At 40.1% G+C, this 12,839-nt stretch overlaps 1 protein-coding gene across 8 annotated transcripts in view; it reads right to left on the bottom strand.

Moving 5' to 3' along the window:
• Positions 1-12,839, bottom strand: part of LOC109400777 (CD151 antigen) — a 323,911-nt gene that overhangs the window by 29,187 nt on the left and 281,885 nt on the right. The window lies entirely within an intron of this gene.

Genomic DNA, 12,839 nt, shown 5'->3' on the forward strand with positions numbered 1-12,839 from the left:
TTAAAGGCATTTTAACACGTCATGCCTCGGGATGGATATGACGCTTCAACGTTCTACTCTTCAACGTCGCACCACAATATTGCTCCCCTCGTGAAGGGTCGTTCTGTCTGTCAGCGAGCCGGCGACGACGAGTCATGGTGGTTATAATAGCCGAAAGGTGTGAGCAATACATGAACGTTATTAGATGACATAAATCATGGTTAATAACATGACCCACTCATATTCACCGCAGGAGTGAGTGATGGGCTGATATCAAAGGCAAATTGCGTAAAGGGGCTGTCCATAAACCACGTGGTCATGAGGGGGGGGGGGGGTTCGGCCAATGACCATTTTGTATGGACGAAAAAAAAATTTTGTATGGACTAATGACCACGCGGGGGGGGGGGGGGGGGGGGGGTTGAGAAGTCCCAAAAAAATGACCACGTGGTTTATGGACAGCCCCAAAGAGCATTTATACATGGCTCCGTGATTGCAAAGTCAGAAAATCAAAAATGACTAAACTAAGAAGAAGATTCGCTCATGTTTTCATTGATATCTCATTGTTGCGGTCAATCCTCACCTAAATATCATTGGCGTACACCCTTAAATGAAACAACACAGCGCACGAGTAACTTTCACGCAGCGAGCAAAAAGACAAAAGAATTTTCACGCAGATTTGTGTAACACCGGATCAGCACATTTTTTGTGTTGATCCGGTGTTACACAAATCTGCGTGAAAATTCTTTTGTCTTTTCGGTCGCTGCGTGAAAGTTACTCGTTGCGCTGTGTACATCGAGTTCTGCGTGTAGCCAATGATCCGCCAGGCCCCCTCCCAGGCCAGGCCCCCTCTCCTCAGAAATTTTTCATGGCTTATATATGAAAATTAGAAAAAAAATCTGAAAACCACTGTCGTGGTGACAAACATAGATCTATAACAGACATTTATTTGGCATAATATGTGTTTAAATTTAAGCTGAGATCCTGAGACACGTAAGGAAAAACAATCATCTAAGCACTTCTCACGTCCATCTGTCATTGTTGCTGAACGGATATTTTTTCAATTGCTTTGGAGTGGCCATCTATCCGTCACTAGCTGCATTTTTCCAGTGCTGCCAGTTTTGCCGAAATGACGGACATTTGAGAAATAGCACACATACCATCGATGGTGAGTCGATTAAATGTGGCGGTTTCTGCTCATCAACGGTTTGCATGAGATGCTCCGGATTGGCAGAAGACATGTATGCTTCGTACAAAGCAAACATGCATCTCGTCTGGATGTGCACGGCATGCAAAAATCTGATTTCTAAGGCACGCTTTGCTAATTCGCTGGTATCTGTTAACAAGGCAAACGAATCTGTGATCGAATCGATGAAATCCGCATATTGGCAGATATCAAATACGAAATCCATTCAAATTTCAAGACGTTGATTAACGCTGTGCCCCGTACACAAGCTTCTCTCTACCGTACACCGCGTGCACCTTCTGGCAGAGCTAAGCGCTCACGGGAGAACGACGGGGAAGACGACATTGCTTCTCATCGTCCGGCTAAATCAATGTGCTGTGTCGGTACTAGTTCAGCGGTTGAGGACCTTGTTGTTCCTGACACTGCTGCTCCGGATACCGCCAATTTCTGGTTGTACTTGTCGGGTATTCTGCCGGATGTTCCGGAAGACAAAGTTCGTGAACTGGTAGAGTCCAAATTGCAGACTACGAATCCCCAAGTGGTTAAACTTGTACCACGTGGGAAAGACATCAGAACGCTCACCTTCGTATCGTACAAGATTGGAATACCAGTTGAGCTGAAGCCTCTTGCACTATCACCCGAAACTCTTGGCCTCGTGGAATACGCTTCCGCGAATTTGAAAATGCTGGGAGCAAAAAGCAGTTTTTTTGGAGACCAGAAGTGGCGACACCCAACCCCATCGTCCTAACCGATACACCGAGAGCACCATCCAACCTCCAACGTTAAATCCTGAAGAATCGGTGGACTGTTTTGCAATTCAGAGCCATCCCGATGCACTCTGTTCCATGCGCTGCTTTTCACCATCTAATCACACCCTCTCGCCTCCAGCCGCCGTTTTGCCGCCAGTGAGAGGAGAATCTATCCCTTTCACCATCTATTATCAAAACGTCGGTGGGATGCGTACCAAAACCAACGATTTTTTCTCACGAACCTCCTCTTGCGATTATGACGTTCTCGTGCTGACCGAAACATGGCTTAACAGCGATGTCAACAATGCTGAGTTATCATCGAACTACAACATTTACCGCTGTGATCGAAACAGCGCCACAAGTCATTTGCAGAGAGGGGGTGGCGCACTTATCGCTGTTAAGAAGTCTGTTGCGAGTATTGCAGTCCAGCTTGACCGATCCGAAGTGCTTGAACAAGTTGTTGTGAAGATATCCTTGGCAACCAAATCTATATTTGTTTGTGGTATCAATGGATTATTGCACGAGTTTATTTTGGCCTGCTTACTCTCACACGAAATTTGACGTTTGAGCGGTGTCGGCACCGCTCATACGTCAAATTTTCAGTGAGAGTAAGCAGGCCAGCATAAATTCGTGCAGTGGACCATTTGAGGCCAAACAGTGACCCTGGGAAATTTGTCGCACACTCCGACTGCGTGGAACAAATTCTCAACAAGGCAGCATCCGGCGATTCTGTGGTGATTGTCGGTGATTACAATCTGCCACGTTTGATTTGGTACCACGATGACGATGTTAATTCTTTCCTCCCATCGAATGCTTCTACTGAGCAGAAGCTTGCATTTGCCGAACACATGATTACTACTGGACTACAGCAGATTTGTAATGTATGTAATGCCAACGGTAGAATGCTTGACTTGGCCTTCGTAAAGAACAGCAGCGAAGTTGAACTGATTGAAGTGCCATCGCCGATTTTATCTTGTGACCGTCACCATAAACCATTTGTCCTGCACTTGACCACGCATAGTATCAACGATAGTTTCGACGGAATTTCAGACATTCATGACCTCGAATTTAACCGGTGTAATTATGACGCAGTCATGGAAGATCTTCATTTGACGAATTGGGACGAAGTTCTTACCGTTGACAACGTCAACGAAGCAGTCGATAAGTTCTACTCTCTGCTTTTTGACATCATCAGCAGACACACTCCGCTCCGCAGACCTTCCCTTCGGCATTCAAATAGTCAGTCGTGGTAGACTGCCGAACTACGACATCGCCGCAATGTTCTCCGGAAAGTTCGTCGCCGCTTTATGCGTTATCGAAGTGACGATAACAGGATCCTTCTTTGTAGCCTCGAGACGGAGTATAACGAGTGCTTATCTTCTTCGTTCCGTGAGTATATCTTTCGCATTTAAGATGAGGTGAAAACGAATCCTATCTCTTTCTGGCGTTTCTTCAAAAGTAGAAAGGGTTCACATTCGATTCCTTCGGAGGTTTCTTTCGGCGATAGAACCAGTCACGACGCCGCAGGATCAGTGGAGCTTTTCGCCGATTATTTCAAATCCGTTTATAATGCAGAACCTCCTCCGGATTCGCCAGGACCGTTGAATTCTCTGCCATCGCATAATATTCATCTTCCGCTTCTCACATTCACTACAGCTGACGTCATAAGTGCTTTAAACTCTGTGGATCCGTCCAAAGGTCCTGGACCGGATAAATTGCCTCCAGCTTTCATTCAACGATGCGCTAATGAACTCGGACCACCCATTTGCCGATTATTCAACTTGTCGCTATCGTCAGCTGTCTTTCCGGATGTCTGGAAGCTCTCTACAGTCACGCCCATCCACAAAGCTGGAAATATTCATGACGTTTCAAACTATAGGCCGATTTCCATTCTTTGTTGCTCAGCCAAGACATTGGAACTAATGGTGCACGAGAAAATGTACATAGCAGCAAAACCTCTAATATCGCAGTACCAACATGGGTTTGTGAAAAACAGGTCCACTACTACAAATCTCATGGTATAAGCAAGTGCGCTAAACTCAAGCATGGAAAAACGCTGCCAAATGGATGGTATCTACGTAGACTTTGCCAAAGCTTTTGATAAAGTCCCCCACGAACTAACGTTAAAGAAACTCGAGCGACTTGGTTTTCCAAACTGGTTGGTGAAGTGGCTAGGTTCGTACTTGCATGAACGGTTTGCCTACTTGGCCAAATGTATACAGAAATTTTAAGTTTTCGAATTTTGCCGCTAGGTGGCGCTGTAAGCGTTCAATAATCAAATTCTTTGGTATTATTGTAGGCGACTATATGCCAAACAACTTTGTCGAAGACCGCGAAGTGATCCGACGGCTGTGAAAAAAGTTATACCCTAGGCAAAGTGAGGCAAAGTATTGAGATTTCATTATTGATATTATTCTTTTACATGTATTGGAAAAATAACAATAAAGTTTATCCACACTTGGAATGAGTGCTAAGTGCTTCTTTGTGGAATTCAAGTATCATGTGGGGAAAAAAATCTGCTTGAATGGATTGTAATTCCTGCAAAAGTTTTTGAATTCCTAGTGAGAATAGATGTCACATAATAAGAAATGATCCATGTAGCTGAAGCGTAAACGCGAGTGTATTCATTAAAACCATGCTGGAGGTGATTTCTAGTCGGTCACAGTTAATTTCTTTTATTTCGTGGGCCAGGTGTATTTGTGCGTCTATCAAACAATGCACAAATTAAAATGGTCATTGAAGAAGTTTTAATATATTTAAAAGCTGGTGCTGCAATGGGTTATCTTGAAGGTATTCATGATTGGACTTCTTAAAGACTTCTCGGAGATAATTGTCAAAGAATTCCTGGATGACTTCTTGGGGAATTTCTTGGTATCTGTGTCCCTCCAAAATTATCTTAAAGAATTCCAGTACAAATCGCTGGAGGAATTCCTCTAGAAATCCTTCAAATTATTCAAACAATCTACAATTAATCCTAAAAACAACCCTTAAGTGAATCCCTGAAAATGATTATGAACGGAATACTGAAATTTTTGAACAACCGCTGAATATTTTTTTGAAAAAATCCCGAGAGAAATTTCGGAAGAAATCATTACAGGAATTCTCGGAGCAATACCTCCAGGAATCCCTGGACAAATTTCTGAAAGTAAACCTGGACGAATCCGAAGAGCAATTATGCGAGAAATTTCAATCTGAAGAATCCGCATCAGAGATCCCTGTAGGAATTACTAGAAAAAAATGTAGATGAATCCTTGGAGGAATTTCTGGACGCATTCCTGGAGGAATTCTTCGAGAAATCACAGAAGGAATTCCTAGATGTATTTCTGGAGGAAATCCTGGAGAACCTTCTGGACAAATTCCATGCGGAATCTCTGGAAAAGTTCGTGAACTAATGCCTGGAGTATTGGGGGATTTTTTTTTACTATCGTACAAATTAGTACGAAGGTTCTGAAGGTTCATGAATTTTTTTTTCATATGTAGGGATCATATATATACCGTCAAATGGGGTAACTTGCAACACTTTTCGACTTAGAAGCAATATCACAAAAAATCTGAACATTCTAAACATCCTGTAAAGCATCGTGTACGCTAATTACCCCGAGTAGAATGCTATGCAGTACTCGATTTACCAAAATACTTTGCCACCTAATCACGAGGTGCGAAATACATGCTTGTTGCAAGTTTCCCCATCTGTGGGGTAACTTGCAACACAGGACATGAAGCTAAGTTAGCTATCATTATACAGCACCAACATTCTAGTGCTTAGTCGTATTGTATATTTTTGATGTAATGCATGAAAAAATGCATTGGAAAGATGTAAACTAACCAATTGACATATCATTTTTCATGAAAGGGTTGATAGCTATTGTAAGCGAGAGTATATCGGTTAACAACAGGTCTCACGTCCCTCAAATATAAAACATATATGGATCTCGTGACTCGGTATTCATTACAAAATGTCAACTATTGTCATTTCTTGAAAAAAATAGAGTGAGTCATCTTTAAGTAGTTTTCAGTTAGAAGTGATGTTTGGCAATTTCAGCTAAAATAACCTGATTGAAACACACCTATTCAACTTTGTAAATATCAAAATCGCTAATTTGAGTATTCAGCTGAAATAATTTACTCCAACTAGGTTCAGAATTTATGTTGCTGATTGTTTCAATGCGTCCATAAACTAAATTGAACTTTTAACAAGATGAAACATGAATAAAACTTCAAAATATTGTATTTCCTAACAATACTGGACGGCCACGTGCAAAAATGGGAAAAAATGAGTTGTCATTTGAAAATGAACGCGTTACGTAATCAATGAATGATCCATTTCGGTTATTTCTGTCAAAATTATCGAAAAATGAAGATGAATAATTGAAGATTTAGTCAAATTCAACTGTTGCAAGTTACCCCATAATGGTTGTCGAATTTTATAATGATTTTTTACATTACTTAGTTGATAAGTTTATCAACCTTTTATCGTTCAGCTAGGCTTACTATTAGGTTCCCTAACTGCAAGCAAGGTCATCAGACTTATCGCACTTACCGTAGGGGAGAAGTGAAGTACGATTTTCATACTTGTTTTTATGACATAAAATGAGCAAACTGTTTTAACAGTGTAGCTAAACAATAAACAAATAAATAAAACTAATTTTTCCACTGAATCAATCTTTTATACTCATAATCTCTATAAACGGAATACTAGGGCATACTAGTTTTCATTATTATTAGAAAATACTTCACATTTAGTGTATGTCATCGTGTTGCAAGTTACACCGCTGTTGCAAGTAACCCCGTTTGACGGTATATATATAAAGGATGGGAACACTCACTTGCAAAGAGTTACACTCACTTGCAGTTTTCTCAGCACAGAAGCGTGCAATCAAGAAAAGATGTATGGACGACTTTTGCCTTGTAGTTTGGTCTAAAACTTTTCCGAATAGAGTAGGGGTCGCACACACATACCAAAGTCGTGAAGGAGCTGCGAAAGCAACTCTCCACGAGGTGAATGTAAATTACATTCACCTCGTGGAGAGTCACTTTTACAGCCCTGTCACGAGTTTGAGATGCGCGTGCGATCCCTACTCTATTCGGCAAAGTTTTATACCAAATCACAAGGCAAAAGTAGTCCATATGTTGTTTTTTGATTGCATGCTTCAGAGCTGAGAAAATAGCAAGTGAGTGTAACTCTTTGCAAGTGGGTGTTCCCCCCCCAACAAAAACTAAATTGAAACAAATCAGGATCGCCTAATTTTCCGGAAAACTCCTGTGGAAAACAAACATTTTCCACAGTCACCATCTACTTTGAAAAATCATAACTGAAGAACGAAGCATCGTAGACACATTTTTTTATGAAATCATAAGCAAATTTTCTCAGCAATTCCTAGATGTATTTCTGGAGGAAATCTTGGAGAATTTATAGGACAAATTCCTGTCGGAATCCCTGGAGAAGATAATGGAGAAATTTCTGAAGGAGGCATCCCTGGAGAAGTTTCTGGAGTAATGCCTGGAGCATTAGAGAAATTTCTGATGGAATTCCAAGATGATGATGATGATGCCTGGAGGAATACCTGGGCTATTTCCTGGATAAATTCCCAGAGAAATTTCTTGGGGAATTTCTGAAAGAATCATTGGAGGATTTCTTGGAGGATTCCTGAAGAAATCCTTCAGAGAATGGCTAGAAGAATCTCAGGAGGAATTCATGCAGGAACCTCTGGAGGAATTCTTGGAATAATTCCTGTAAAAACTCCGGGAGGAATTTCTGGGGGAATTTCTTATGGAGCCCTGGAAAAATTCCCCCAGAAATTCTTGGAAAGAACCCTGCAGGAATTCCTGCAGGAACTTCCGGACAAGTTCCAGGCGGAATCCCAGCAGGAATTCCTGGACAAATCTCTATAGGAAATCTTGGGGAAATTCCATGGAACTATTCATGGAAGAATTCCAGGAGGGATCCCTTAATCACTTCTTTGAGGAATCCTTCAATGAATTCCTGGAATTTCTAGAAGAATTACTGGAGGAATCATCGGTGGAATTTCTGGAGGAATCCATGAAATAATTCCTGGAGGAATGTGTGGAGGAAACCGTGGAGAAGAAATTCCTGGATTCAATTCTTGGAGAAAACCCTGGAAGGATTTCTGGAGGAATTCCTGGAAGAATTCCTGAAGGAATTCTTGAATGAATTCCTGGAGGAATCTCGAGAGAAATTCTGGAAGCAGTAACTGGAGATATTTCTGAAGAAATTCCAAGAGAAATTTCTGAAGAAATTCCTAGAGAAATTTCTAGAGAAATTTCTGAAAAAAATCCAAGAGAAATTTCTGGAGGAATTCCCAGAGGATTTTTTGGAGGAATTCCAGGAATTCCGTGGAACTATTCATAAAAGAACTCCAGGAGGAATCCCCAAACGAATACCTTGGGGATCCCTGAATGAATTCCTGGAAGAATATCTGGAGGAATTCTGGAAGGAATCCATGGAGAAATTTCTGAAGGAATTCCTGTAGAAATTTTTAGAGGAATTCCTGGAGAAATTTTTGGAGGAATTCAGGAAGAAATTTCTGGTGGAGTTCCAGGAGGAATCCCAGAAGGATTATCTGGAGAAATTACTGCAGGAATCATCGGAGGAATTTCTGGAGGGATCCATGAAATAAATGCTAGAGGAATGTGTAGAGGAAACCCGAGAGAAGGAATTCCTGGATTAATTCTTGGAGGAAACCCTGGAAGAATTTTCGGAGGAATTCATGGAAGAATTCCGGGATTCATTCTTGAATAAATTCCCTCAGGAAATACCTGGAGTAATTCCTGGAGAAATTCTTGGTAGAACTCTTGCAGGAGTCGCTGGAGAAATACCTGAATGAAATCCTAGAGGAGTGCCAGGAGGAATACCTGGAGTAATTCTTTAAAAGAAATCTGTAAGGAATTTCCGAAGGAATTCCTTGAGGAGTTCCTGGAGGAATCTCAAGATTTATTCCTGATGAAATTCAAAGTTCGATTTCTGAGGGAATTCCAGGAGGAGTTTCTGAAGAATTCTCAGGGGAAATAATGGAGAAACCGCTGAAATTTCTGAGGTAATCCTTAAATCCTGGATTAATTCCTGCAGGAGTTTCTGAAGAAATCCCAACAAGAGTTCTTGCAGGATTTTTTAAAATGATACCGGAATTCGTTTTTGAAAGAATAACAGAAGAAATTTCCAGTGAATCCCTTGAGGAACTCTTGAAATAATTTCTGAAGAAATTCTATGAGGAATCCCGGAAGCACCCCATGAGGAACTCTTTATGGAATCTCTGGAGAGCTTTCTTAGCAAACACCTGGAAGAGTTTTTGTTGGAATATTCCTGGATAAAAGAAATTGAAGAAATTAATGTCTGTAGTATTTGTTGAAGGTATACTAGGATCCCTAAAGGTTTTTTTTGTACAAATTTTTCAAGCAATTCTTGGAGTACAGTATTGTTCCGATTTTATCACGCCCCTTTTCAAAACTGCTTTCAAATATTCTGTAAAATCTATTCGCATTTTAAATATTTTTATCGTCGTAAAACGCGCCTTCAACATTTATCTTGAAGAAGAGGGGAAGCACTTGCTCTCAAATGTAACAGCAAATTAATGAAAAATGAAGGACTGACACGCGAATGGCGTGATAAAATCGGAACAATACTGTATTTTTTTAATATGTAATATCTAAGTAAAATTTTCTAAAATAATTTCAGGAATACATTTCTGCAGAAATACTTCGAATCATTCCAGATGTAATTATTGGAGCAATCTCTAGTGGAATTCTGGAAGGCATATATGGAAAAATCCCTGTAGAAATCTCTGAATACCTGCAGAAATACCTTAAAGGATCTTTGGTGAAATTCCTAAAGGAAACCTCGTAAAAAGGCACTGGAACAATTACTGGAGGAACCTCTAAAGATATCCCAGGACAAATCCCGGAAAAAAAATGTCTAGTGGAATCCCTAGATGAATTCTTGATTGAATTTCTGGAAGAAGCCATGATGGAACCACTGATGCAAGCTATGGAAAAAAAAAATTGCATAGAGACGGTCGGCTGTAGCGTTGATGGATGAAGCAGGGAATTGTTGTTTGGAGATGAATCAGCCTCGGGCTGAAAATCTCCCTAATAAAGCTAATAATAATAATAATAATAATTGTTGTTGTTGTTGCGGCTTTTTTTTGTGTCAAGATGGTGATTGTGCCCAAGCCTGGTTAAGAGTGTCATTGAAATGTCACTTTTGTTAATCAAATATGCCCGGTACTCTTTCACGAATAATTTCAAGAAAAAAAAAAAGCTATAACGCATTACTTACAATTTTTATTTGTTAACCACTGTGTTTTTTTAATGAAACAAAATTGTAATGAAAACATCATTATTATTCTTCAAGTATGTTCCCTGAACTGCTACTAACAATTCAAGGCTAAAAAACTACATGTTATCATTTCGTAAAAAAAATATGCAATTTCCGTAGTTATTTGGGTAAAACAAAATAAGAGTGTAATGTGAACAATTTCATTGTTCATCAAACATGTCCAATACAATCCTACGAACAATTTAGGACGAAATAAAATCATCGCCTTGAATTTTAATTTATTGTCTAGTTTATGTGAATCATAGGGTATTTTTGAAGTATTTTTGGTAAGTTAAATTATCGGTGTACTGAAAAATCACAAATTTTGAATAAACATTGTCACTCCGGCTGTAGACATGATTTAGAGCGAAAAAAAAACAAACAAGGAAGTGATAATTGCTTAATAACTTTGGGTAGACGCATCTTTTTTGACATCTTCAAAATGGATTTTGTTTTCAAAACCTGTCCGTTTCCATCGCATAAAAGCTTTGAAATCTGTTCAAAAACGTCAGAGATATTCTTTGTCAAAGTTGGACTTCCAACCTTCGTAGTTCGCGGGAGTGTTTGCCCCGTCTGTAGTTTAACTGTTTACTTGATAAATATTCCCTGAATAAATTTCTGAAGTAATTATTGAAAAAATACTATGCACTATGAATCTCTTGGAAAATTACACAGAATTGCTCAGGAATTTCCAGATGAAATTCTTGGAGAAATTCCTCAAAGCAGCTGGTGAAGGAGTTCGCCAAAGACTCATTGAAGAAGTGTTCATTGAAATATATTGACAAATTCCCAATTAAATTCCTAGACAAAGTCCCCAAATCAGCAAATTTGATAAAGATATTTTAAAGACTCGTCTTCATGATAAAAGAAAATGCAATTTTCTGGTGCTTTTTTTTTCTAGTCACGCCTATATTTTTGCCTTTCTTGTACACCAAAGTGTACTGAAAGGCTATATGTTCACTAAAAAAACGAATTTTCACATATACCAAGCACCTCAATTCGACGAATTGAGCAAATGTCTGTGTATGTGTATGTATGTATGTATGTCTGTGTACGAAAAGGTCACTCAATCACGCCGAGGACCTGGGATCGAATCCCACTCCCGACACACTCACACAATGTGAGTTCTTCCTTCGGAAGGGAAGTAAAGCGAGGGTCCCGAGATGAACTAGCCCAGGGCTAAAAATCTCGTTAATACGGATAAAAAAAAGGTCACTCACTTTTAACTCCACTGCCCGTTGGCCAATTTTACGGATTTTAGTACGAATCGAACCAGAGTTTTACCGTATTGTTTGCTATTGAAAATGGTTCGGTTCGGCTGAGGCGTTACAGAGTTATGGCCATTTTAGTGATCCGGATCAGCACTAGTGGAACTGGCCATATAAAAAACTGAACCAAACCCCATGATGCGACAAATTCAGCCGGCTTTTGTAACCTTTAGCATGGTTGAAGAATTGTGTACGGAGTTTATCGATGGAGACAGGAAAATCCCTGATCCTTTCCCAAAATTCAACGCAGCGGCTCAAAATCCAAGCTGGCGGCTATTTCAAGGTGTTTGAGGTTTCAAAACCATGCAGTAAGGGTATATTTGGTATGGGGAAGATGCCCGGAGTTCGAATATGACAACCAGAACCAAAGATGGCGGCCACAAAACCAAAATGGCGGCCTCAACTTTCAAGATGGCGGAAGTTCTCCAGAAAGTCCATTATAATTCTTAAATCATGCAAGATGGGTATATTTAGTTTGGGGAAGATGTCCTGAGTCCGAAAATGGAGACCAAAATACCCAAGATGGCGGTCCAAAATCCAAGATGGCGGCTCACATTTCAAGATGGAGGCTATTTAAAGGTGTCTGAGGTTATATAACATTGCATTTGGTATGGGGAAGATGCTCGGAGTCCTAATATGACGACTAGAATATTCAAGATGACGGCCACAAATCCAAGATGGCTGTTGTTTATAGTGTTTCAGGTTCTAATACCATAAATATGGGTATATTTGCACGCCGCTCAGCACTAATATGCTAAATTTCCAGACTACACCAAAAATGTGTAAGACTTGAACATTTACAAAATCAGCTTCTCTGTCCGCAAAAAAAATGTGTACGGCAATCTAGCTAGGCTTACTAGTGACTTTGGAAAACAAAAAAAAACAACATTTCGCATCTAGATGAGTGTACGAGCTGTTTTTGTGAATGTTTAACTGTTACACATTTTTGTGTGGTCTGGAAATTATGCACTTATGAGTAGGGCTTACACATTCTAGGTGCTAAGTGGTTTTAGGGTGTGGTATGGTTATGATGTCCCGGGTTCAAATATGGCGATCAGAGTATCCAATATGGCGGCCCAAAATTCAAGATGGCAACTGTTTTTAACACTTAAATCATGAAATATGGACATATTTGGTATAACGAAGATGCCCGGAGTCCACAAATGGCATTCTTCTTCTCATATGGTAAAACACACGGACACCGTCTTCAGCCAGAGGCTGGACAGACTGAACGAAACGTAACACTAGACAACGGACACGACATACATTACGAGCACCAGTGGATACGAGGAAGAAACATTTCTTGCGAAAAGTTTCATCACTCGGGG

Source organism: Aedes albopictus, chromosome 3, assembly GCF_035046485.1.
Source record: "Aedes albopictus strain Foshan chromosome 3, AalbF5, whole genome shotgun sequence".
Lineage (NCBI taxonomy): Eukaryota > Metazoa > Arthropoda > Insecta > Diptera > Culicidae > Aedes > Aedes albopictus.